Source organism: Pleurodeles waltl, chromosome 4_2 (genome assembly GCF_031143425.1).
Source record: "Pleurodeles waltl isolate 20211129_DDA chromosome 4_2, aPleWal1.hap1.20221129, whole genome shotgun sequence".
Lineage (NCBI taxonomy): Eukaryota > Metazoa > Chordata > Amphibia > Caudata > Salamandridae > Pleurodeles > Pleurodeles waltl.
In genome coordinates, this window is record NC_090443.1 from 677637987 (window position 1) to 677664921 (window position 26935).

Sequence of the window (26935 nt, forward strand, 5' to 3'; positions counted from 1 at the left end):
ACCTAGTAAACCTGTACATTTTTGATAACTAGGGGCCATATTATGACCTGGTTTGCATCGCTCTTGCACCATGCAATGAGGTGCAAAAGCGACGCAAACCTTAAGTAAGATTTATGAAGCCACACATGGCCACATTGGGAGACATTTCCATGTGTTTTGTGTGGTGTTCCCACGCGACATCCATGGTTTTAGACTCATTCCCCAAGTTACAAGAACTTATATCTTTTTGGCACATTTTCAGGTTTACGACTCCCCAGGAGATAAGTAATGAGGAGAAATATGTTTACTCTCAGGATTATTTTTGTGCCGGACGGTGCCCCTTCCTGAAAAAAACAATCCTGCATGCAACGCAGGCACCCTTGCACCATGGTGCATGGGTGACTGCAATAGTGCTAGGCTACCTAAAGGGCACCAGCACTAGGGAAGGGACAGGAATGTGTGGTGTTCTTTTAAATACTGCGCATTTCCATCCTTTCCCAGTGACACAGTGCAGCACAGCAAGGTGGCTCGCTGCACTGCACTGTGCCAGTATTCCTATAAACATGCCCCTAGATATGTAGGAGAATCCACAGTGGGGTGGCTTGCATTGCCTCCCACCCCCAAGGTTTCCCTAGCTACAAGCCCTCACAAACATCAAACTTTGACTAACATTTTCCTCTCATTTCTATGATGGGAAGTTCTGGTATCTGCAGGGAGCAACACATTTCCTCCTACCTGCCATTCCTTTATGTCTCCCAATGAAAATGGTACCTCATGTGTGACTAGGCTTAGTGTTTGTGACAGGAATAGATCAAACCAAGGTCAATGAGTGTCCCTTTGTGAGGACTTCCACTGACCTTAGTTTGATCTGTTCCTGCCCACAGATGTGGGGCAGCATTTTTTTGGGGACAAGTGAGTGAAGGCTGCGTGATAGGACTTTTAGGGATTCCTTCAGATTCTATAAGAAAATGGGTGATTTTAGACAAATGTTGAGGTTTGTTGGGCACTGTGGGAGAGAAATATTTGGGGGATTTATAAGGGGCATAGCACACTCTACTCTCCTGGGTGTCTGGTTTTCAGAAAGTTTTGGAAAAACTGCAGATACCCCTTTTGTTGATGTTGGCACATGGCGTCTTGGACTTAGCCCTTTTGTGGCGCTAAGCCACCTAAACAGATGAGGTACCATTTTTATTGGGAAACATGTACATAGGAATTCTGGGTCCCAGGTAATTTGTGGATTCCCACAGAGTTCAGTACTTTGAGTCACAGAAACATGAAGGAAGGTATGGTGTTATCCTGTCTTTGAGGATTGCAATGGGCTCTGTGTAAGAATCCTTGTGAGATCCACATAAGACTTATCATCCTGGTGTCCCCCTGGTATTGAAAATATGTGGGGCTGGTAGATTTGCCCTATAAACAATGTCTACCCTGGCTGAGAAAGATGGAAAGAAAGATAGAAAATACAAATATTACAGCACTACCATCTTTTACTTAAGTAAACACACATAGTGGTTGGATTTGGCATGAGGGTGGGTGGAAAATTCAACATATCTATTTAATTAACAAAAGATTTCATGAAAATTAAAATGTAAACATCACTGTTAATAAGATAATTATAATTTCGTAACACTGAACCAGTGACTCACAGCTTATGAGCTGTAAAGCTAAGACACAGTACCAATTGCTTTACAGACCATTCACACACCATTCATGCTTCTCACATGCAAAAACGTTCACATCACCAGCCATGGGTCCAACACATTAAAACACTCACATCAACAAACAGCGCCATTTCAAAGGCCCATCACCTACATATGCCACAGGACTGACACACCAATCACACCACCTGGCAGAATGTATGGACTGGATTTTGGGTGGCGGTATGTGTGGACTGGTGTTTGGCTAGTAGCGTTTGTAGTGACCAACAGCAAGTCACTATACACACACACACACACACACACTGCCATCCGGCCTCCACTACACACACTGTCAGCCAGCCACTGGTTTTCACACACTGCCAGCCAAATGCTAGTTCTCACACACACACACACCACCTAAATGCTAGTCCACACAGAAACCGCCAGCTAAATGCTAGTCCACTCACATACCGCTAGCTAAATGCCACTCTAAACATATACCACCAGGCAAATGCCACTCACACATTACTAAGAAGCTCCACACCACTTTCATTTCTAAAACACTCCCACAATGGACAGATTACACACTCAAATCAGAGACAGGAAAAAATAAAAATAAACATCCAGCTAATAACAGTGCTTTTTCTGAAATAGAAAAAAATGACCAATTGGTAGAAGATAAGATACCAACTGTGAAGGGAGACATAACAAGTGTAACTCTACACATTAAACAACTACCAAGTAGATATCTGGCAATATAGACCACAGTCATGGTTGCTCCAATACTTGATTTGCATGTGGTACAATTTAAACCTTGTGGGCACACATAGGCCAGGATTAGAAGGACACTCTGGGCAGTACAAATGACTGTACTCCTCTTCATACACAGACTCTATGGTGGTCATTACAACCCTGGCGGACGGTGTTAAAGCGGCGGTAAGACCGCCAACAGGCCGGCGGTAAAAAATTTGCAATTACGACCATGGCGGAAACCGCCAACAAAGACAGCCACTTTAACACTCTGACCGCCACGGCGGTACAAACAAACAGCGCGGCGGTCGCCGCCAACAGACAGGCGGGAGACAATGTACCTCCCACACTATTATGACAGGCCAATCCGCACCTTTTCCGGGGCGGATTCACCGCGGATAAAAACACGGCGGAAACTGGAATTTCGAAGGGAAAACGCTCACCTCTAAACACTCCACGAGTAATGAGGAAACCATGGAACCAGAACACCAAATTCTCCCTGCAATAGTCTTCCTGCTCCTCTAACAGGAGCACGAATGCCGGCGGCGAAGACCACGGTGAGTACAGCACCTACGACACAGGGGAGGGGGAGGGGAAAAAACAGGGACACACACACGCAACACCCCACACCCTCACCCACTACAACACACACACTAATACATCATGATACATTGCAGTTACACCCCCCATCCCCACCCAGAAGAATGCAAAGACCAAAGAAAATGAGTGTAACCATCGTAATATATAAAAAACAAGTAGGCAAAAATATATAAATACACAATGTACAAAATAAATACCAGGCATAGTAGTCCAGGTACTGCACAAAGAAAGTCCGTGGAACACTGGGACCACACGGTATGGGCGAGGCCCACACAAGATCCCTGACCATGACGGAGAGAACACTGCAGGGGCATTAGGGATCAAGAAAACAGGCACCTCAGGGGGAAGGAAAGGGGGGGGGCACCTCAGCCGGTTAAGTGCACGACGACAAATCCACAAGGGGGCCACATGCCCACTGTTCAATCCTGGGGAGTGCAAAGCCACAGTCTCACAAGTCTCTGCAGTAGGTGGGTTGCCCACTGTTCTATCCTGGGGGTGCAAAGCCACAGTCTCACAAGTCAATACAGTGGGTGGTCTGCCCACTGTTCAATCCTGGGGAGTGCAAAGCCACAGTCTCACAAGTGGATGACAGTCTCCACTGGTTCTGGAGGGGTCATGGTGCCCAGAGTGCTTCATCCTGTTAAGGACAGAGGTAGTGGATGGATCTCTCCACTGGTTCTGGAGGGGGACTGGTGCCCAGAGTGCATCATTCACCCCGTGACGGACCCAGTTGCGTCAGTGCCCCTGCCGCTCATGGGCTAGCGGTGCTTCAGATGGCGGTGCCCTGTTCAGCGGTGCTTCAGATGGCGGTCTACATTGCAGGGTCTCAGCTGCTGGTGGTCCTTCATGGCCCAACGGGCCTTTTGCTGGCGGTCCTTCATGGCCCAACTGGCCTTTTGCTGGCGGTCCTTCATGGCCCAGCTGGGCTGGTGCTGGCAGTGGCCTCCTGGGCAGCTGGGCTGGGGCTGGCGGTGGCCTCCTCGGCAGCTGGGATGATGGCGGTCTTCTCCGCCGTGCTGCTCTTCCCAGACTTGCCGGGTTTCTTGTGGCCCTTCCCCACCTTGGAGGGTGTCACAACTGACTCCACACTCCCAACGGGACCCCTGGGAGCAGCTTTGGTGGATGGAGTCTTCCCCCTCTCCCACTGGGCACTGGCCAACTTCTGATGATTTCACAGGTGGGGGACTGTCTGTGCTGTGGCTCCGTGCCACACTGGCTGTCCTGGTGGCCGGTGCACTCCACATTCAGGTGACTACAGGCACCACTGGTCCCGGAGATGTTGTGACTGAGGTGTTACTTCGGGACCTATGAGATGGACGGGGTGGGGGAGGTGTGGGAAAGAGGTCAAGGGTGAACAGGAAAAGTTTTTGGACACACTGGGACGTGTAGCTGGAGGGGGTTTGGGAGTGGAGAAAGAGGTGGTGGCTGTAGGAGGTGTACGTTTGGTGACTTTGGGTGAAGGTGCATGCGCTGGAGGCTGTCGTGAGGTGGATGGCTGTTGGGTGGGTGTGTGCCTGCATTTGTGTATCTTGGGAAGGGGCATCACAGACACACTGGGAGAGCACACAGGGTACGTGTGAATGGTAGTGGGGGTGGTGACTGCACGTGAGCGGGGTGTGGTGGTGGGTGTGCTGGAGAGGGATGTAGTGGCTGTAGATGTAGTGCATGCAGGTGTGAGTGTAGACGAGACTTGGAGGGAGGAGGGAGTCACAGTGGAGGCAGTGGATGTCGGTGTGTCTGCATGTGTGTGATGCTTGCGTGAGTGCCTGTGGGAAGTGTGGTGCTTATGTTTTCTTGAGCTTCCCTTGTGTGTTGACGTGTGTGCAGGCTGGTCTGTAGGTGTGCTTGGGATAGGCAGAGGTACAAGGGATTGGGTCGTGGTGGAGGAAGTTGGAGGGGGAGACTAGAGACGGGGACAATGGCTGCCATCAGTGCTGAGGCCAGAGTCTGAAAAGCTTGGTGAAGGGCCGCCTGACCAGAATGAATGCCCTCCAGGAATGCATTTGTTTGTTGCAACTGCCTCTCTACACCATGAATGGCATTAAAAATGGTAGACTGCCCAACAGTGAGGGTGAGGGACCTGAGGAGGTCAATGGCCTCCTCACTGAGGGCAGCAGGGGTGACTGGGGCAGTGCCTGAGGTGCCTGGGGCGAAGGTGATGCCCACCTTCCTGGGTGAGCGGGCAGGGGGCAAAGGCTGAGGGGCTGCTGTGAGGGCGGTGCTGGTAAGGGGGGTGGCGGCTGTACCTGCGGATGCCTGCGGAGACCTGTAGATGCGGGGGGCACAGATGTTGCCGCCACCACAAGGGAGCTCCCATCAGAGGACGAGTTTGTGTCGCTGGTCTCTGCTCCTGTCCCCGCAGTGGAGCTCCCCTCGCCCTCCGTCCCACTGGTGAATTCCGATTCCATAGTGTCACCCTCTAGGGCCATGTGGGATGCAGCTCCCTCGTGCTCCAGTGCCACTGCTCCTCCGCCTGATGATGCTAATGCACACAAGAACAGGGAAACCAAAAAAAGGGGGGAAAGACATGTTGAGTGCATGCATTAGCGCTACCGTTGGCGGACACGACAGACACAGAAGCCCCCTGCACTACGCTGCGCTCTTGGGCTCCACTGTTCAATTCCTGGGAAATGGCCTACAAGGCTATGGACGACATCTGCACACATAGATGACACAGGGGCATGAATAGCTGTACTTGGCACTCTACAGAGGTGGGGTCGGGTGCCACATTGCCTGCCTTACGGAGGGTCCTTGCCTACGGAACTCGCCCTGACCCAGGGAAACCCACAGCCCACATCCCCCACCCAGACACCTCGTAATGCACGCAAAGTCAGCTGAATGAGAGTGTAGTCACCCCCTTGTGTCTGCTGTGATGCCCTCAAGCGCCCATCCAACTCCGGGTATGCCACCACCAGGATCCTGAACATCAGGGGGGTCATGGTGCGACGGGCACCCCTCCCACATTGGGAGGCCATCCCCAGCTCAGCCTCCGCCGTCTTCTTGCTCCAGCAGCGAATGTCCTCCCATCTTTTACGGCAGTGGGTGCTCAGTCTGTGGTAGACCCCCAGGGTCCGGACGTCCTTAGCGATGGCATGCCAAATATCTTTCTTCTGGTGGGCGCTGACCTACATGAAATGTACAGGGGAAAAAGAGAAGTTATTACCAACTGCACCGTCAAACTGATTGGCCCCCATCCCTACCCTTGCGATGTGGCACATGCATTCACCGTCTTTCATGCACGCAGCACTCTGCCCCCTTCCTTCTTACATCCAACCCTCTCCACACAGGCGTAGCCCATACAACATGCTCCCTGTGTACTTACCGGTTTGTCTGGAGGACCGTAGAGTAGCTTGTACTGGGGGAGGACCCCAACAAGTTTCTCCAACGCCTCCCATGTGAAGGCAGGGGCCCTTTCCCCAGACACTCGAGCCATTGTCTCTTCCAGAATGAGGTCACAGCAGCACTTGCAGTGTAGGTCCTCTCCTGTCGAAGATCAGGTATCGAGTGATTGAACAGATAGAAAATGGCGGTCACGTCCGCGGTGGTGCGTACCGTCACCGCCGTCGTACATCGTCATTGGCTCCTGGGACCCATAGGGTCCAAAGTTAACCAATGCAGCATTGCGCCGCGGTCTTCAACCGCCTACCGCAACGGTGTGCAAAGCCAGTGCAGTTACCTCACATCCCATTGTCCCCCTTTAGAGGTCAAGCAGCCACCATGTCAGGGGCCCAAATGGCTTCATTTTTAACTGCGTCACACATACCTAGGCCTAGACTCAACACACATACAGGCCACTTTTTGGATTATGATTTGAGTTCTGTGTAAGCTGTGGGTACGTACCTTTGAGTTGTTTGACTCTGTGCTCGCTGTTGTCCTTCATAGGCACTGTCCGCTGGGACATATGGGGAGATGGCGGCATCCACCAGTGTACAGAGCGCTGGTGGACCTGTCGACAATGGAGGAAAGACATGTGATCATCACATACAGGCTTGACCGTGCCACAATCCAGTAACTGTGTACCCAGCTGGAGCCAGACCTGATGTCAGCTATCCGCCATCCAACAGGAATCCCCCCTCAAGTGCAGGTGCTGTCAGTGCTCCATTTCCTTGCAAGTGGCTCATTTCAAACAACTGTGGCCATGGCATCAGGGATGTCCCAGCCTATGTTTTCCAACGTATTGTCCAGAGTGTTGTCTACCCTTCTGAAACACATGCGGAGCTACATTGTTTTCCCTCAGGGGGAGGATTTGCCTACAGTGAAAGGTGACTTCTATGCCCTGGGACATATCCCCAACATCATAGGTGCCACTGATGGGACCCATGTGGCTTTGGTCCCCTCCCCCCCACAGGAGTGAACAGGTGTACAGAAACCGGTAGAGTTATCATTCCATGAATGTACAGATAGTATGTTTGGCCGACCAGTACATCTCACATGTGAATGGCATGTTCCCTGGCTCAGTGCATGACGCCTACATCCTGCGGAATAGCAGCATCCCTTATGTGATGGGGCAACTCCAGAGGCACCGTATGTGGCTATTAGGTGAGCACCTGGAAGCAAGTCATTGGGAATGGTTGTCTGGGTCTGTGGAAATACCTACAGGTTAGTGTGTGTGTCTGACAGTTGTCCCTCACCATTTGCAGGTGACTCTGGTTACCCAAACCTGTCATGGCTACTGACCCCAGTGAGGAATCCCAGGACAAGGGCAGAGGAACGCTACAATGAGGCCCATGGGCGAACAAGGAGGGTGATCGAGCGGGCATTCGGGCTCCTGAAGGCCAGGTTCAGGTGCCTCCATATGACAGGTGGATCCCTATTCTACTCACCAAAGAAGGTGTGCCAGATCATCGTGGCCTGCTGTATGCTTCACAACTTGGCTTTGCGACGACAGGTGCCTTTTCTGCAGGAGGATGGTCCAGATGGCGGTGTTGTGGCAGCTGTGGCGCCTGTGGACAGTGAAGACGAGGAAGCAGAGGAAGAAGACATGCACAACAGGGACTCAGTGATCCTGCAATATTTCCAGTGAGACACAGGTAAGAATACAAACCTGCCTACTACATGTACTTTAACACTACTACCTCTCTACTGTCTGTCATTTTCACCCAGTGTATGGTCACTGAGTTGTCACTTTCCCTTACGATTTCACAGATGGGGGTCCCACTGTGACATCTGCTTAGATTCCTCATGGACTAGAGCTGTGTGACATAGGTATGTTGACATTACTATTTAAAAAGCATTTTGTCACAGTAATTGCTAATACACTATTTCGAAATCATAGACAGACTCCAGATCGTTTTGTGCTTTAGGTGTGTTTATTTAAGTGCTCAATATTGGAGGGGTAGTGAAATGGTGAGGGGTGATGGCGGAGGAATGTCCATGGCAGAGTCCAGTCTATTAGTCTCACAGGCGCATTGCCCATATGGGCATAGGAAGTGGAGCTGGGGCAGTTAAAGTATGGACAGGGTGACAAAGTGGGACAGTAGGATGACAATCAGGGTGGTCTCATTTCTTGGCGGGGGTCTTGGCATCGTGCTCTGTCTTTGTCCTGGATCTCAGGGACCGTTTGCGGGGTGGTTCTCCATCTGCAGGGGGTGGGGTGCTGGTGTGGTGGTCCTGTGGCGGGGCGTCCTGTCCACTAGCGCCGGCGGAGGTGGTGGCAGTTCATCGTCCATGCTAGTGTCAGGGGCCCCTTGTAGTGCCACAGTGTCCCTCCTGGTGTCCACAAGTTCCTTCAGCACCCCTACGATGGTGCCCAGGGTGGAGCTGATGGTTCTGAGTTCCTCCCTGAAGTCCATATACTGTTCCTCCAGCAGGTGCTGGGTCTCCTGAAACTTGAGGGGTTATTAAAACTTTGGAGGAGGTGTTAATCCGTCCCAAAAGTGACGGTAAAGTGACGGATATACCACCAGCCGTATTACGAGTTCCATAGGATATAATGGACTCGTAATACGGCTGGTGGTATATCCGTCACTTTACCTTCACTTTTGGGACAGATCAACACCTCCTCCAAAGTTGTAATAACCCCCCTTGGCCAGTAACGTTCCCATCGTCTCCTGGGAGTGGTGGTAGGCTCCCATGATGGAGGAGAGGGCCTTGTGGAGAGTGGGTTCCCTTGGCCTGTCCGCCCCCTGTCGCACAGCAGCCCTCCCAGTTCCGCTGCGTTCCTGGGCCTCCATCCCCTGGACCGTGTGCCCACTACCACTGCCCCTAGGTCCCTGTTGTTGGTGGGGTGGTGGGTTATCCTGGGTTCCCGGTAGTGGTGGACACACAGCTGATTGACGTGTCCTGGGGACGGAGGTATGGGCCCGCTGGGTGGGTGCTATGCTGGTGTTTCCAGAGGGTGGAAGGTCTGTAGTGGCCTGTGCCTGTGTGAGGGGAACCGACTGTCCAGAGGTCCCAGATAGGCCGGGCTGGTCATCTAGATCCAGGTCGACAGAGGTGCTGTCATCACTGTGGGCCTCTTCTGTTGGTGGTATGGACATGTGTGGACCCTCCTGTCCGGTGACGTTGGGTAGGGGGGTCCTGCAGGGGTATAAAAGGATGGTTATTACATCTGTGTGTGTAACTGTGTGCAATGGGTGGGTGACCGTGTACCCCAGTGCTTGCATTCCTGTGTGGGACCTTGTGTGATGATGGTTTAGGGGGTTGTATGGGTATGTGCAGTGGGCAAGCTTTAGTGATGGGTGTCCATGCTTTGTTGTTGCATGCAGGGCTTGTTTCTTGGGTGCTGTCCCACTGCGTTGACCCTGTCCACTATTCTTCACCGTAGCTCCATCTTCCTTGCAATGGAGGTGTGCTGCACCTGTGATCCGAATAGCTGTGGCTCTACCCGGACGATTTCCTCCACCATGACCGTGAGCTCCTCCTCCGAGAACCAGGGGTGTGTTTGCCGTGCCATGGGGTGGTGTAGGTGATGTGTGGGGTGGAGTGTGTGGTGATATGTAGTGGTGTGTTGTGTGAGGTGCGTGGAAGTTGTGTGGGTGATGGTGTTGTGTGCCTGTGGATGCTAGTTTGTTGATGGTGGTGTCTCTCTGGCCTTCTCTCGGTGATTCTGGTGGTGGGGGTTGGTGGGTGTGTGTTTTATATTGTAATGGGTGTGTGGGAGTGGTGTGTGTATGTTGTAGGAAAGTACCATCTTGCCTGGCATGTTACCCCCATATTTCACTGTATATATGCTGTGTCTCTGTCTGTCTGTCTGTCTGTCTGTCTGTCTGTCTGTCTGTCTGTCTGTCTGTCTCTCTCTCTCTCTCTCTCTCTGTCTCTCTCTCTCTCTTCCCCTTCTTCCCCTTCTCTCCCTCCTTCCCCCCTCCCCCTCTCACCCCCCGCACACCCCCCCCGCCCCAGCCAGGACCCCAGTGGTCATAAGTGTGCCCTGTATGTGTTCCCTGTGTGATGACTAACTGTCTCACTGAGGCTCTGCTAACCAGAACCTCAGTGGTTATGCTCTCTCTGCTTTACAAATTGTCACTAGCGGGCTAGTGACCAATTTCACCAATTCACATTGGCATACTGGAACACCCTTATAATTCCCTAGTATATGGTACTGAGGTACCCAGGGTATTGGGGTTCCAGGAGATCCCTATGGGCTGCAGCATTTCTTTTGCCACCCATAGGGAGCTCTGGCAATTTTTACACAGGCCTGCCACTGCAGCCTGAGTGAAATAACGTCCACGTTATTTCACAGCCATTTACCACTGCACTTAAGTAACTTATAAGTCACCTATATGTCTAACCTTTACCTGGTAAAGGTTGGGTGCTAAGTTACTTAGTGTGTGGGCACCCTGGCACTAGCCAAGGTGCCTCCACATCGTTCAGGGCAAATTCCCCTGACTTTGTGAGTGCGGGGACACCATTACACGCGTGCACTGTACATAGGTCACTACCTATGTACAGCGTCCCAATGTAACTCCGAACATGGCCATGTAACATGTCTAAGATCATGGAATTGTCACCCCAATGCCATTCTGGCATTGGGGAGACAATTCCATGATCCCAGAGTCTCTAGCACAGACCCGGGTACTGCCAAACTACCTTTCCCGGGGTTTCACTGCAGCTGCTGCTGCTGCTGCCAACCCCTCAGACAGGTTTCTGCCCTCCTGGGGTCCAGCCAGGCTTGGCCCAGGAAGGCAGAACAAAGGACTTCCTCAGAGAGAGGGTGTTACACCCTCTCCCTTTGGAAAAAGGTTTTCAGGGCTGGGGAGGAGTAGCCTCCCCCAGCCTCTGGAAATGCTTTGATGGGCACAGATGGTGCCCATCTCTGTATAAGCCAGTCTACACCGGTTCAGGGATCCCCCAGCCCTGCTCTGGCATGAAACTGGACAAAGGAAAGGGGAGTGACCACTCCCCTGACCTGCACCTCCCAGGGGAGGTGCCCAGAGCTCCTCCAGACCTCTGCCATCTTGGAAACAGAGCTGCTGCTGGCACACTGGACTGCTCTGAGTGGCCAGTGCCAGCAGGTGATGTCAGCGACTCCTTCTGATAGGCTCTTACCTGTGTTGCTAGCCTATCCTCCTTCCTAGGTAGCCAAACCTCCTTTTCTGGCTATTTAGGGTCTCTGCTTTGGGGAATTCTTTAGATAACGAATGCAAGTGCTCATCAGAGTTCCTCTGCATCTCTCTCTTCACCTTCTGCCAAAGGATCGACCGCTGACTGCTCAGGACGCCTGCAAAACCGCAACAAAGTAGCAAAGACGACTACTGCAACCTTGTATCGCTGATCCTGCCGCCTTCTCAACTGTTTTCCTGGTGGTGCATGCTCTGGGTGTAGCCTGCCTCCTTCTTGCACCAGGAGCTCTGAAGAAATCCCCCGTGGGTCGACAGAATCTTCCCCCTGCAACCGCAGGCAACAAAAGACTGCATCACCGGTCCTCTGGGTCCCCTCTCAGCACAACGAGCGTGGTCCCTGGAACTCGGCAACTCTGTCCAAGTGACTCACACAGTCCAGTGACTCTTCAGTCCCAGTTTGGTGGAGGTAAGACCTTGCCTCCCCACGCTAGACTGCATTGCTGGGTACTGCGTGATTTGCAGCTGCTCCGGCTCCTGTGCACTCTTCCAGGATTTCCTTTGTGCACAGCCAAGCCTGGGTCCCCGACACTCTAACCTGCAGTGCACAACCTCCTGAGTTGTCCTCCGGCCCCGTGGGACTCCCTTTTGTGTCTTCGGGTGAGCTCCGGTTCACTCCTCTTCCAAGTGCCTGTTCTGGTACTTCTGCAGGTGCTGCCTACTTCTGTGAGGGCTCTCTGACTTGCTGGGCACCCCCTCTGTCTCCTCATCCAAGTGGCGACATCCTGGTCACTCCTGGGCCACAGCAGCATCCAAAAACCCTAACCGCGACCCTTGCAGCTAGCAAGGCTTGTTTGTGGTCTTTCTGCATGGGAATACCTCTGCATGCTTCTTCACGATGTGGGACATCCATCCTCCAAAGGGGAAGTTTCTAGCTCTCTTCGTTCTTGCAGAATCCACAGCTTCTACCATCCAGTGGCAGCTTCTTTGCACCCTCAGCTGGCATTTCCTGGGCATCTGCCCAATCTTGACTTTGTCGCAACTCTTGGACTTGGTCCCCTTGTTCCACAGGTACTCTCGTCTGGAAATCCACTTTGGTTGCATTGCTGGTGTTGGTCTTCCTTGCAGAATTCCCCTATCACGACTTTTATGCTCTCTGGGGAATATAGGTGGACTTTACACCTACTTTTCAGGGTCTTGGGGTGGGCTATTTTTCTAACCCTCACTGTTTTCTTACAGTCCCAGCGACCCTCTACAAGCTCACATAGGTTTGGGGTCCATTCGTGGTTCGCATTCCACTTTTGGAGTACATGGTTTGTGTTGCCCCTATACCTATGTGCTCCTATTGCAACCTACTGTAACTTTACATTGCTTGCATTACTTCCTTTTGCTATTACTGCATATCTTTGGTATTGTGTACAAATATCTTGTGTATATCTGGCATCCTCATACTGAGGGTACTCACTGAGATACTTTTGGCATATTGTCATAAAATAAAGTACCTTTATTTTTAGTATATCTGTGTATTGTGTTTTCTTATGATATTGTGCATATGACACCAGTGGTATAGTAGGAGCTTTGCATGTCTCCTAGTTCAGCCTAAGCTGCTCTGCTATAGCTACCTTCTATCAGCCTAAGCTTCTAGATACACCTCCTCTACACTAATAAGGGATAACTGGACCTGGTACAGAGTGTAAGTACCCCTTGGTACCCACTACAAACCAGGCCAGCCTCCTACATATGTGTATCAGGTGTGTGTATTTGGAATTGTCCAATGTGGCTGTGTTTTGTAAGAGTGTGTGTATTTTGAGCGCGGCGGTGTGTACCGTCAATGGATTACCGCGATTGAAAGACCGCCGCGTGGATTCGTGTGTTGTGATAGTGTGGGCGTATTTCTGTTGGCGTGACAGTGGAGGTTTTGTTTTCACCAGTTTATCACTGACCTTTGGTGTGGCGGACTTGTGTGGGTGTCTGAATTTTCCACTCATGGGTGCTGGAAACCTAGCCAACAAGGGACTAGCAGACCAATATAAAGACAATTATGGCTTCCTTAGCAACCTGCTTCATTTCATGGAGATTTGTAGGTGTCCACTGGGAAGCTCTAGAGTGGGTCTTAAATGAGGATATGTTGTCTCTCAAATACTGTTCTGCATACAAATTGGTCTGCTCAACAATGTCATCCAAAAACAAAACCACTCAAGGAAAGAAAAACAGGCTGTACCCTGTTAGGGGCATCCCAGGGTTCAGCACTTCCAATGGCTGCAATCCAGCTTGCTTATGCTGCACTACAGGCACATCAATAGCTTCCTCTAATTGAGGCACTTTGTCCAGGCATTATCATCAGATGATAAATCCCCTATTGATAAAAAGTTCACTGGTAGAACCTTACACTTAGTCTTCTGCCTCACAAGCAGAGTCAATCTCAGAGTCATGTTCAGAGGCAGATTCAAAAAGCAATCCAAAAACCTACTGGGTGGTCAGCCTGTGAGTAGTCGGAATGCTTCATAATAAAACGACCACAAAAACAGACAACTATAAAACTAAGCCGAAAAACCAGCCTATTTGCCCCCATGGTTACAGGGGGAAAATTGGGGAGCAACTCTTTCCCAAGAGGTAACTCCACAGACACATAATATGAACAATAGACATCCCTGATATCTAGTGGGTTTCCACCCGCTCAAGGGAGCAAATTACAAAAACCAGCCAACCTGTCCCCAGTTGGATAGAAAAAAAAAGATAATTGCCACCTCTGTGCAGCAGCCTTTGCCCAAAGGATTGCTGCCCAGAAACAATGGAAAAAATAGACATCCCCTGGTCATCTAGTGAGTTGCCACCCCTGATGGGGAGCAGGTTGGCCTACAAAACAGCCAGTCTGACTCCAGGGGAGGGGGAACTGAAATCCAAATTGAGGTCTTTCATTGGAGATTGACCTTTGCTCAAGGGGCTGCTCTCCAACACAAAATCGATCACTGGTGGTCCAGTGGGTTCCTTTGTGCTGCATGAATGCGGTCCCAGTCGCAACCCTGCAGCAGAAAAGCACTTTACAGAGACACCAGGAGAGAAGAAAAACTTTTTCCTTTCCCCAAGTGTCTCTCCTGCTGCCCAGCCCCTGCCCTCCCGCATGCAGGAAGACTCCTCCTTGCCCGACGCACTGAAAGCAAATGGCATGCTGACATCTTCGCATCGCTGGGGAAGGGTTTGCAGGTGGCACTGGAAACTCTTTCGCTGACATCCAAGGTGGGGTCATCTGGCCAGGGGAAGCATTTTCTCCCGCCAGTGAGTGGTAGGATGTGCCTGATACATCCTCAGCACCTGAGCACCACCGCTGCAGAATGTATCCAGCACATCATTATTACCTAACAGGTTAAATCATATGTAAGTTTCTACAATATAACATGTACAGTTTAAGTAAGTGTTCTCTGTTGAAAGCTTGCACAGCATTATTAAAAATTGTTCTGCAGGCCCTGTCATGTAATTGATTATGGCATCATGAACGACAGCTCTTCTCTGAGTGAATGCAATATATATGAAGTTTGAATGTTCAAGAATGTGTAGTTCTTCATACCAATAAATGCTAACAATTTTCCACCAAAATGCTAAGCCCTTATTACTAAGCCTACATACCCTTTCCACAGAAGATATTCATGCCACATTTGTATCCATTTTCACCAAATACTGTGAATTCTAAAGCTACACAATGTGTGTGGTGTTTCCCAGAGAAAACAGAGGAAACAGCCACATTGTGATTAAACTGTGGAGTTTTTATTTACAAAAAATGAGAACATGTGATGTGCAAGAATGTCTATGGCCCTCATTATGACATTGACAGTAAATGCCGCTTCCCACCACATTGACGGCTGCCAACATACCGCCAAAGTGGCGAATATTAGTTCGCCATATTATGACACAGAAACCAATCTGAAATACTGCCACATACACAAATCTGCCAGACCAAAGGTTGGTACTAAAGTGCCAGTAGCAAACACCCATAATGTTATGCCAACAAAACAACGCCCACTACATCATGACCAACGAATCACCACGGTGGACATTCAACAGCGGTAAACCATTGGCGGTACACACCGGTGTGGTCAGAATGGACACCCAAATACTAAACTGCACAACGTTGGCCAATAACAAAAACACACACCTGACACTCACATACACACCACACACACACACAGAACTATAAAAACACCTACCCACATCACCACAACCCTTCACGAATACAAATCATTGCCACCAGACTGACACCAAGACCACTACGAAAACTAGACGCACACACCACATACACCCATACATCCCTCACACACCCCACTACACACACCCAACCACAGTACCCAACACCCACACACTTACACACAATACACAACACCCATGTCCCCACAAAGGCACCCCGGTTTCACAGATGAGGAGTTGAGGGTCGTGGTGGAGGAAATAGTCAGGGTAGAGCCACAGCTGTTTGGAGCACAGGTACAGCAAATATCCATTGCAAGGAAGATGGAGCTATGGCGGACAATCGTGAACAGGGTGAACGCCATGGGACAGCATCCAAGAACAAGGGATGACATCAGGATGAGGTAGAATGATCTACAGGGGAAGGTACATTCCATAGCAGCAAGGCACCAACTAGCCATACAGAGGACTGGCGGTGGACCCCCACCTCCTCCCCCACAGCTCACAACATGGGAGGAGTAAGTCCTGGCAATACTGCACCCTGAGGGACTCACTGGAGTTGCTGGGAGGACTGGACACTGTTGAGTCAGTATTTACTACGTATCACCCCCCCATACCTGCATGCCATCATACCCCCTCACCCTCATCTTTCCACTATATCCCACACACTGCACCTACACATATGACTAACCCCAATGCCCAGCCCTGCATGCAATACCAATGCATGGACAGCCCTTCCGGCCCAGCATGGACACCCATCCCTAAAGCATGCTGGCAGGGCAACAGCAACGATAGAGGGGAAGCTAGGAATCTACAATATGTCACAGGAGGTGCCAAGACTATCCACTCCCCCAACAAAAGATGCCCCCAGTGATGACAGTAACTGTGGACTTCAGGATCTAGATCAACAACCTGGCCCATCAGTGATCACTGGACAGTCGGCCACCCCAGCCCACTGACAGTCCACCACAGAGCCTCCCCATCAGTATCCAACACCACAGCACCCACCCAGGGTCCTCAAACCTCTGTCTTCAGGGCACGTCAACCAGCAGTGTGCCCACCTGTACAGGGACCTCAGTCCACACCTCACACCCAAGACGTTCAGGGACCTGGGGTCAATGTGGCAGTGGGTACACCGTTCAGGGACACAGACACAGGGCAACAGGGACACTGGGAGGACCAATGTGTGCCAGGGGAGGACAGGCCCAGGGAACCGACTCTCCAGGAGGCACTCACCAAGATCCTGGGGGCCTACCAACAATCCCAGGACACGATTGGCCAGATCCTTGACAACGTACAGGAGAACAAGCGGCTGCAGGAGGTACACCAGGTACACCAGGGAGGACTTGCAGGCTCTCAACACCACCATGATCTCCATACCAGGGGTGCTAGCAGACATGGCCAACATCATGAGGGAATCAACAGCACACCAGCGGGCCCCTACCACTAAGCCAGTCTATTGACCGGCCCATCACCAGCTAGTGGGCAGGAGGCCCCACCACAGGACCCACATGCCACCAGCACCCCTCCACCTGCAGAAGGTGAACCACCCAGCAAACGTTCCCTGTGACCCAGACAGAAGTCAGAGACAGTTGCCAAGACCAAGACCACTGCCACTGCCACTACCAGGAAATTAGACTCTCATGATTGTCCCTCTTGTGTCCCACCCTGTCACCTTGTCCACTTTGAACTGCCTTTGCTCCCCTTCCTATGGTCCCTTGGACACTGCATCTGTACTACAAACAGACTGGGAAAATACCCTGGACTTTCCTCTACCATTACCTCATTCCATTGTACTTTACCCTTAGTTTCATAGCACTACAATAAACACCCTTGAACACAACTTGACTGATAGTGTTTTATGTGTTGAGAATGTGCATTTAGGGGAACAATCACATCTGCTGGAAATGATATGGACTGTGATAGCATACAATTAATGACCTGTAACTGTCTGTAGTAATCATATTGGGACACTGTTGTCATATCACCAACATATGTTAAATAACAAGCCATTGGTGACAGTAAGTTTAGATGCATAGGAAGCAGATGCCATCATGCCACAGTCACACAAATGAAATCAATTTTCAGAGTAAGGATCAGTTCCACGGTCTCACCTGTGTGTCATTGGAAGTATTAACGTATAACTGATGTTCTGTTGTCCACAGCCTCAACCTCTGCCTCCTCAGGGTCCACTGCTGCCACAGGGGCATCTCCAGTCTCCTCCTCCTGCAGAAAAGGCACATGTCATCTAAGGGTCAGGTAGTGCAACATGGAGCATGCCACTACTATCTGGCAAACCTTCCAGGGTGAATAGCACAGGGATTCACCTGTCAGATGGACGCACCTGTACCTGGCCTTCAGGAGACCGAAGGTCATTTCAATTATTCTTCTGGTTCTCCCATGTGCCTCATTATAACGGTTCTCAGCCCTGCCCTGGCATTCCTCACAGGGGTCAGGAACCATGATAGGTTTGGGTAGCCAGAGTCACCTGCAAATAGTGAGGGACAACATTTAGCCTTACACAATGATATGGGGAGAACACCTGAAGGCATACACTGACATACAGTGGGTGGGGGCTCACCTATTAGCCACACCCTGTGCCTCTGTAGTTGGGCCATCACATTTGGGATGTTGCTATTCCTCAGGACAAAGGTGTCATGCACCGAACCCAGGATACTTGGCAGGGACGTTGGAGATGTACTCGTCCTCCAGGTACACCATTTGCACATTCAGTGAGTAGAAACTCCTCTGATTCCTGAACACCTGTTCATTCTGGTAGGGGGAGGATGAACGCAATATATCAATCACTCAATTATATTGGGGATATGCCCCATTGCATATAATCCTGCCCTAACAGTGGCCAAATCTTCCACCTGGGGGAAAACAATGTAGCTGCACATGTGCTTCACCAGGGCAGGCAGAGCCCTTGCCAGCACGATTGAGAACATTTGCTGTGACATTCCGCTGCCAAGCCCACTGTCACTTGGAAATAACCAGTTGCAAGGAAATGGAGCACTGATAGCACTTGCACAAGAGGGGGGATCCGAGTGGGATGATGGTTGGCTGATATCAGGTCAGGTTCCAACTGGGCACACAGCTCTGTGATTGTGGCCCTGACCAGTCTATAGGTGAGTATAATGTGCCTGTCCTCCAGCGTAGCCAAGTCCACAAGGGGTCTGTACATGGTGGTTTGTCTCTTCCTCCTATTCATCCATAGCAGTAGGTATCTAAGGGACACAATAGTGAGTAGGCTGTCACAGTTTGAAAAATGGAACCACCACCTCAGTGTACATACAACATCAATGTGATGGGACAGTGGGAATTGCAATGTGTGTGCTATTTTAGGCAATGACGCAGTTATGGTTTATCTGATAGTTGTCCACCACCATGAAATGGCGACCGCCTGTCCTGTATCTTGGGACAGGTGGAAGTGAGGTAACTCTGCCGACATTGGGTGTCGTGTTGGAGCGACTGGTGGATGGGGTCCTACCCCAGTATGGACTTCTGTTTGGGCCTTCAGACCAACAGGTGAATACACCCTGGGCACGATGCATGTGGGAAGGATGCATGGGGGATGTGTGTGCAAGCATTGTGTCATCTGGGGGCTGCCTGGTGGTAGTGTAAATGGTGGGCGTGGACGATGTATGTGCCAATGGTGATGGAAACGGGATTGGTGGGCCATATGTGTGACAGGCTGGATTGTATGTGCCATGGTGCCCTCTTGTCTTTATTCCCTCTGCAGTTCAGCGCCCACCAAAAGAAGGATTTGCGGACCCTGGGGGTCTACAGCAGGCAGAGCACCAACTGCAGGAAACAGTGAGAGGACCTGAGATGCTGGGCACGAGGAAAGGGTGCCCATCTGAACCTGACCCCCCTGATGGCCCACATACAGACAGTGGCCTACCCATAGCTGGATGGGCGCTTGGGGGCATCACAGCAACCACAAGGGGTGAGTACAGTGGCATTACTACAATAATTAGTAGGTGGCATGGGATCCGGGTGCTGCGTGTAGTTAGTGGGTGCCCCTTAATACCAGGCCAGAAATTGCAGCATGATCCAGCTGAAGGGTAATGGGTGTTTGGCAAATGCAGGTAACCTAGCTCTTTGCATTCCATGTCAGTCAGGGCTTTGTGGGTCCCAGGAGGTGTGCAGCTGGTGGTGTTTGGCCCTCATCTTGCTGTGGCATCTAGCCAAATCAATGGCAGTGCAATGCATAGTACTCAATCCTGATCCCTGTGTGTGCCAGTGCTGTGGATGCCAACTGGTATGTTGATGCAGTAATTGACCCATTGTTTCCTTTCTCTATCTCCCCCCATCTTTTATCTTCTGTCATCCTGTCCATGTGTCCATTAGCATCATCTGGCAGAGGAGCAGGGGCACCGGCGACAGAGGGAGATGCATCCCACAGAACCCAGGCAGCAGAGTCCACTGATGCCGAGGGAACCAGTGGGACAGAGGGCAAGGGGAGCACCACTGGATACCTCCTCCGATGGAAGCTTCTGGGGGTGGCGGACACCTCTGTGACCACCCCAGCTGCAGGTACAGCCACCACCAACCTCCCAGTAGCCCCTCAGCGAGTTGCTCATGCCTGCTCACCCAGGAAGGTGGACATCTCCTTCGCCCCAGGCACCTCAGGCCCTGCCCCAGTCAGCCCTGCTGCCCTGAGTGAGGAGACTATTGATCTCCTGAGATCCATCTCTGTAGGTCGGTCAACCATTGTGAATGCCATCAAGGGGCTGGCATCCCAGATGTAGCAATGCAATGCATTCCTGGAGGGCACCCCCTGTGGATTGCTAGCCCAACAGATCGATTCAGGCTCTGGCCTCCTCTCTGATGGCAGCCATTGTCCCCGTTCCTACTGTCCCCCCCTCCAACTACCACTTCCCAGTCCCAGTCTCCTCAACCCCAACACTTCCCATGCACACATAGAGATGAGCATGCACACAAGACAACACACAAGAGTGGCACAGTCAAACACAGGCATCACACTTCAGCCCACAAGTACTCACGCAAACACAAGACAGTTGTGCACACAACCACATCCACTGCCTCCACTGTCTCCCCCTCCTCCTCCTCCCTCACAGTCACGTCCACACTCCTAAAGGACAGAAATGCAGGCAGTCAGATACCCAACAGCCATCCACCTCACATCCGCACACTCCCCATGCTTCTGCACTCAAGTCCAGCAGATGTTCTCCTCCAACAAACACTCCCATCCCTTCTCCCTCCCTCATCCCATCCCACCATCTCGAAGAAGCTTTTCCTTGCCCAACTTGACCTCTTCCCTCCTCCTCCCCCTCTCCCCTGTCCTGCCCATATGAGCAGGGTCCCCGCGACCCAGCCCAGCACACACACATCTCACTGGCAGACACATCCACAACATCCATGCATGCGTCCCGTGTTCTCTCCCACCCTGTCTGTCCCCCACTTCCCAAAGGACACAAACACAGGCACCCAGACACCCAACAGCCATCCACCTCATATCAGCACACTGCCCATGACCTGCACCCAAGTCTAGCAGACAAAGTCCTCCGACAACGACTCCCTCAACCTCCACTCCCATCCCTCCTCCCACATCCCACCCCTTTGCCCCAAAGAAGCTTTTCCTTGCATGTCTTGGCCTCTTCCCTTCCCCATCCTACCGGTAAGAGCAGGGTCCCAATGACCCAGCCCAGCACCTCAGCCAAACAGTCCACGCAGACAGTGGAGGCACCTCCTAGTCGTAGAGGCAAGACAGTGAAGGATCCCACTCTTCCAGCCAGGAAAGGGAAGGATCCCACTCCACCAGCCAGGAAGGGGAAGGATCTCACTCCACCAGCCAGGAAGGGGAAGGATCTCACTCCAACAGCCAGGAAGGGGAAGGATCTCACTCTCACAGCCAGGAAAGGGAAGGATCTCACTCCCACAGCCGGGAAGGGGAAGGATCCCACTCCAACAGCCAGGGAGGGGATGGAACCCTCACCTCTTGCCATGAAAGTGAAGAAGCCCTCACCTCCAGCTGAGAAACAGCAGCCCTTGCCTCCAACGGAGGCTGCCCAGGAGGCACCTTCCACAGCTGAAACACAGCAGCCCTCACCTCCAATGGAGGCTGCCCAGGAGGCACCTTCCACAGCTGAGAAACAGCAGCCCTCGCCTCCAACAGAGGCTGCCCAGGAGGCACCTTCCACAGCTGTGACACAGCAGCCCTCACCTCCAGCAGAGGCTATCAGGGTACCACCACCACCAGTGGTCATGGAGCCCTCACCTCCAGCTGAGTTGGTGCAGCTCTCACCTCCAGCAGCAGACATGTAGGCCACCCTCTGTGGACTGCTGTACAAGGGGCCCCATCTGGAAGCAGTGGGCAAGTCCCCCACCTCAGAGACTGTGACCTTGCACTCCCCAGCATTGGAAAATGGGCATGGAGCACCCTCCAGAAGCAGTGGGCAAGTGCCCAACCTCAGAGACTGTGACCTTGCACTCCCCAGCATTGGGAAATGGGCATGGAGCCCCCTCCAGAAGCAGTGAACAAGTCTCCCACCTCAGAGACTGTGACTTTGCTCTCCCCACCATTGGGAAATAGACAAGGAGCCCCCTCTAGAAGCAGTGGGCAAGTCCCCCACCTCAGAGACTGTGACCTTGCACTCCCTATCTAATTGTGAAGGGCATGGAGCCCCTTCCAGAACTTCCCAACTTCGGCTGAGGTCCCCCCCACCCCCTTCTCCCTGAGGTGCCTGCCCACTTCAATAATGATATCCCTGCACAGTTCTGTGAGGATATCATTAGGAAACGAGTTGGGCCTTGGACTGTGCCCTGTGGCCATGTGAGCCCTTAGTACTTTGGATTGGGCATTGCCCCTTTTAGACAATTGTACATATCTGGTTCATGTGGTGGCTTTTGCCTTGCTAATACTGTTTCAGTACTTCTGAACTCTAGTCCTTGTATTATCATGCAGTGTGTGATTGGTTTACGTCTGCAGCTGGTTGTGTGTATGATGTGTGTCTCTCTGGTGTGTGTTGTGCATGTGTGTGTCACTCTCCTTTTCCTCCCTCCCTTGTGTGCTAGGCGGCTGTACTCACCATCGTCGTCTTCGTTGGTGTTCCAGGGGGAGCATGGCGTAGAAGAGCATCGGGAAGACTTGCAGTTCCGGTTCCATGGCAGCGTTGTTCTTCTCTGTGTCTCTGATGGTACGTCTTTGGTGTTCTGTGCAGTGTTTCCGCCAGGCTTTTGATGGCATTGGTTCCGCCCTGGAAATTGTGGCGGAATGCCGTGTCATGACAGTACCTTGTCTTCCGTCTGGCTTTTGATGGCTACTGCCGTGGTGAGTGGTGTTAACGCCCTGGCAGAAGGTGTGGTACACTGGCTGTCTATGGGAGTTCTCACCACCATGGTGTGAGCAAGTAGCCTCTTTCTAGCATGATTACCCCCACTTTTGCCCTGTTTGTGAGTGTGTGTCAGTGTGTTTTGCCTGTGTCACTGGGATCCTGCTAGCCAGGACCCCAGTGCTCAGTTTGTGGCCTGTGTACTCCTTAACTTTGTCACTGAGGCTCTGTTGATCAGAACCTCAGTGCATATGCTCTCGCTGCTTTTAAATTTGTCACTGTAGGCCAGTGACTTCACTTACCAATTTCAATTGGCATACTGGACTCCCCCCCCCCCCTTATAAGTCCCTAGTATATGGTACCTAGGTACCCAGGGCATTGGGGTTCCAGGAGATCCATATGGGCTGCAGCATTTCTTTTGCCACCCATAGGGAGCTCAGACAAACCCTTACACAGGACTGACATTGCAGCCTGCGTGAAATAGTGCACACACTATTTCAAAGCCATTTTTCACTGCACTTAAGTAACTTATAAGTCACCTATATGTCGAACCTTCACTTGCTGAAGGTTAGGTGCAAAGTTACTAAGTGTGAGTGCAACCCTGCACTAGCAAAGGTGCCCCCACATAGTTCTGGGCCATTTCCCCGGACTTTGTGAGTGCGGGGACGCCATTACACATGTGCACTACATCTAGATCAATACCTACATGTAGCTTCACAATGGTAACTCCGAATATGGCCATGTAACATGTCTAAGCTCATGGAATTGTTCCCCTATTCCAAATCTGGTATTGGGGAGCCAATTCCATGCATCCTGGGGGCTCCACCATGGACCCCCAGTACTGCCAAACCAGCTCTGAGGCTTGCACTGCAGCTACAGCTGCTGGCACCTCACAGACAGGGCTCTGCCCTCCTGGAGTCAGGGCAGCCCAGTCCCAGGAAGGCAGAACAAATCATTTCCTCTGAGAGCAGGGTCTTACACCCTTTCCCTTTGGAAATAGGTGTTAAGGCTGGGGAGGGGGTAGCCTCCCCCAGCCTCTGGAAATGCTTTGAAGGGCACAGATGGTACCCTCCTCGCATAAAGCAGTCTGTACCGGTTCAGGGACCCCTTTTCCCCTGCTCTGGCAGGAAACTGGACAAAGGAAAAGGGAGTGACCACTCCCCTGTCTATCACCACCCCAGGGGTGGTGCCCAGAGCTCCTCCAGTGTGTTCCAGACTTCAGCCATCATGCTTTGCAAGGTGTGGGGGCATTTTGGAGGGCTCTGAGTGGTCAGTGCCAGCAGGGGACATCAGAGATTGATCCATACCTGACAAGGTAGCCAATCCGCCTCTCAGGGCTATTTAACGTCTCTCCTGTGGAAGCAAGGAAACTCATCTTTCTCTCTGCTTATGCAGAGGACACTGCATGAATATTATCCAGCACAATCTTGTGCTAGGTATCAGCTCCACATATTGTTTTAGTCTTCAGGGGACACGTTTTTATTCCTTAATATGAACTGGCAGCACTAAAATCCCCAATGTTTATAACAAACTATTATCACGTTTTCACACGTCGAAAAGTAAACTTTCTTGGAAGCTAGCTTTCATGGAGGTGCAACAACACAGAAGACCACTGGACAATGGAGTCAAACAATATACAGGCATCACTTTAGAGTCCCTGATGGCAGAACTAAAGTGGCTTAAGGTATCCATGGACACGGTTGAAGCATCTACATTCTAAATGAACACAGATCTGAAAGTCATAAATTTGAAAAATTGTAGACAAAGCACAGATATTCACCTGGAGGACCTGGAGCATAAAATCTACAGTGCCTCTGGCTGGGGAAGGAACTGTGGTATCTTAAAAGAAAAGTAACAGGTCTAGAGAACAGGCACAGAAAAAATAATATTTGAATATTTGAGCTTCCTGACCTAGACCCCAGTGTGCACTTCATACCGGAAATAGGACAGGACAAAAATGATCTCCCAGCACCACAGTCAGTGCATGCTTATTACATTATCAGCATGTGTGACAAGAACCCTAGGACTTTAAGAAACATGGCCCCTTCAATTATAAGGACTGCAAAGAATTCCTAGTGACAGATTACTCCTGCGACACTAAAGTAACCAGCCTGCACCTGAAGATATTGGAAATAGGGCATGATCTCTTAGAACCTACAAGCAAGATGGTCACACTGGATGGTAAAACACAGGTGTTAGATCTGCCATCCTTGCCGTAGTATTCTCTCAAACATTTTGCCTTCACCCCTGCTGTTTTACTGAATTTGTTTTTGTTGGCTCTAGGACTCTGTACACTTTACCACTGCTAACTGGTAATAAAGTGCTTGTGCTCGCTTCATCAAACATGGCAAAATTTGCCTCACTCCTAATTGGCATATTTAATTTAGTTGTAAGTTAGTATTAGATGGTACTTCATGTGCCCAAGGCCTGTAAAACAAATACTGCTAGTGGGCCTGCAGCACTTATTGTGCAACCCACTGAAGTAGTTTAAACTGCAGTGGCAGACCCGAGACGTTTTGAAAAGCTGCTCTTTCAATTTGGCAAAATTTACAATTTGTCAGGCCTAAACCTTTCTTCTTAATATTTATAAGTCCTCCTGTTAAGTAGGCTCTAAAGGCTCAAATGGCACGCTACTTGTATTTAGAAAGCAGAACAGGTGTATGTAAGTATTACGTATCCTGGTAATGAAAAACTGAAGATTGTTTTTGCTGTGGCATTATGGCGGTCATTCTGACCCTGGCGGTTGAAAACCGCCAGGGCAGAGTGCCGCGGAAGCACCGCCAACAGGCTGGCGGTGCTTCATGGGCAATTCTGACCGCAGCGGTAAAGCCACGGTCAGAAAAGGGCAACTGGCGGTTTCCCGCCGGTTTACCCCTGCCCCAAACAATCCTCCATGGCGGCGCTGCTCGCAGCACCGCCATGGGGATTCCGACCCCCTTCCCGCCATCCTGGTCCTGGCAGTAAAAACCGCCAGGAACAGGATGGCGGGAACGGGTGTCGTGGGGCCCCAGGGGGCCCCTGCACTGCCCATGCCACAGGCATGGGCAGTGCAGGGGCCCCCTAACAGGGCCCCATAATGATTTTCAGTATCTGCCTAGCAGACACTGAAAATCGCGACGGGTGCCACTGCACCCGTCGCACACCAGCAACTCCGCCGGCTCCATTCGGAGCCGGCTTCATCGTTGCTGGGGCTTTCCCGCTGGGCGGGCGGGCGGGCGGGCGGCCTTTTGGCGGTCGCCCGCCCGCCCAGCGGGAAAGTCAGAATGACCGCCGCGGTCATTTGACCGCGGTGTGGTCTTTTGGCGGTCTCCGCCTGGCGGGCGGTGCCCGCCGGGGTCGGAATGACCCCCTATATCTAGTAAGTGCTATATTTAGATTGGGAGCAGATAGAGATATGCTATTTACTCTCAAATGAACTGTAAAAATAGAAAAAAATAATGTGAAAGTTGTACTTTAAGGTAAAGGTCTGAAAATGCCACTTTTATAAAGTTGATATTTTTTGTTCCAGTCATTCGTGTTTTCTGCCAGAGTCCTGTGTCGCATGACTGAGTGACTTTGCTGTTCAGGTGTGTGTTTTGCTTTCAGACAGTGACACAAAGAGGACTTTGGTGTTGATAGGATAGGCCATGCTGACAGGATGTCTGTGGAGGGGCTGTACCGACACCCACTTCAAAGGACTCTGACTACTGAATGCACAAAGGAACATGACACCAGACCTGCCCTGCTTTTTGTCATCCCCAGACAGTTTGGAGCCTTTGCAGAGGAAGGGGAAAAACTTTCCAGAAACATAACTGGGGATAGGACAGGCCACACCAAGTCTGGTGCGAGGTTTAAATATTGGACTTCCTGAGTCACTCACCAGAACACTCCTGAATAAGTTACAGAAAAGAACTGCCTTGCTGACAGAAGACTACCCTTCTGCTTGAAGGACTGACTTGCTGTCTGACAAAGAAGAGTGGACCTGGCTGCCTTCATCCCAGGCTATCCAGAGTGACTC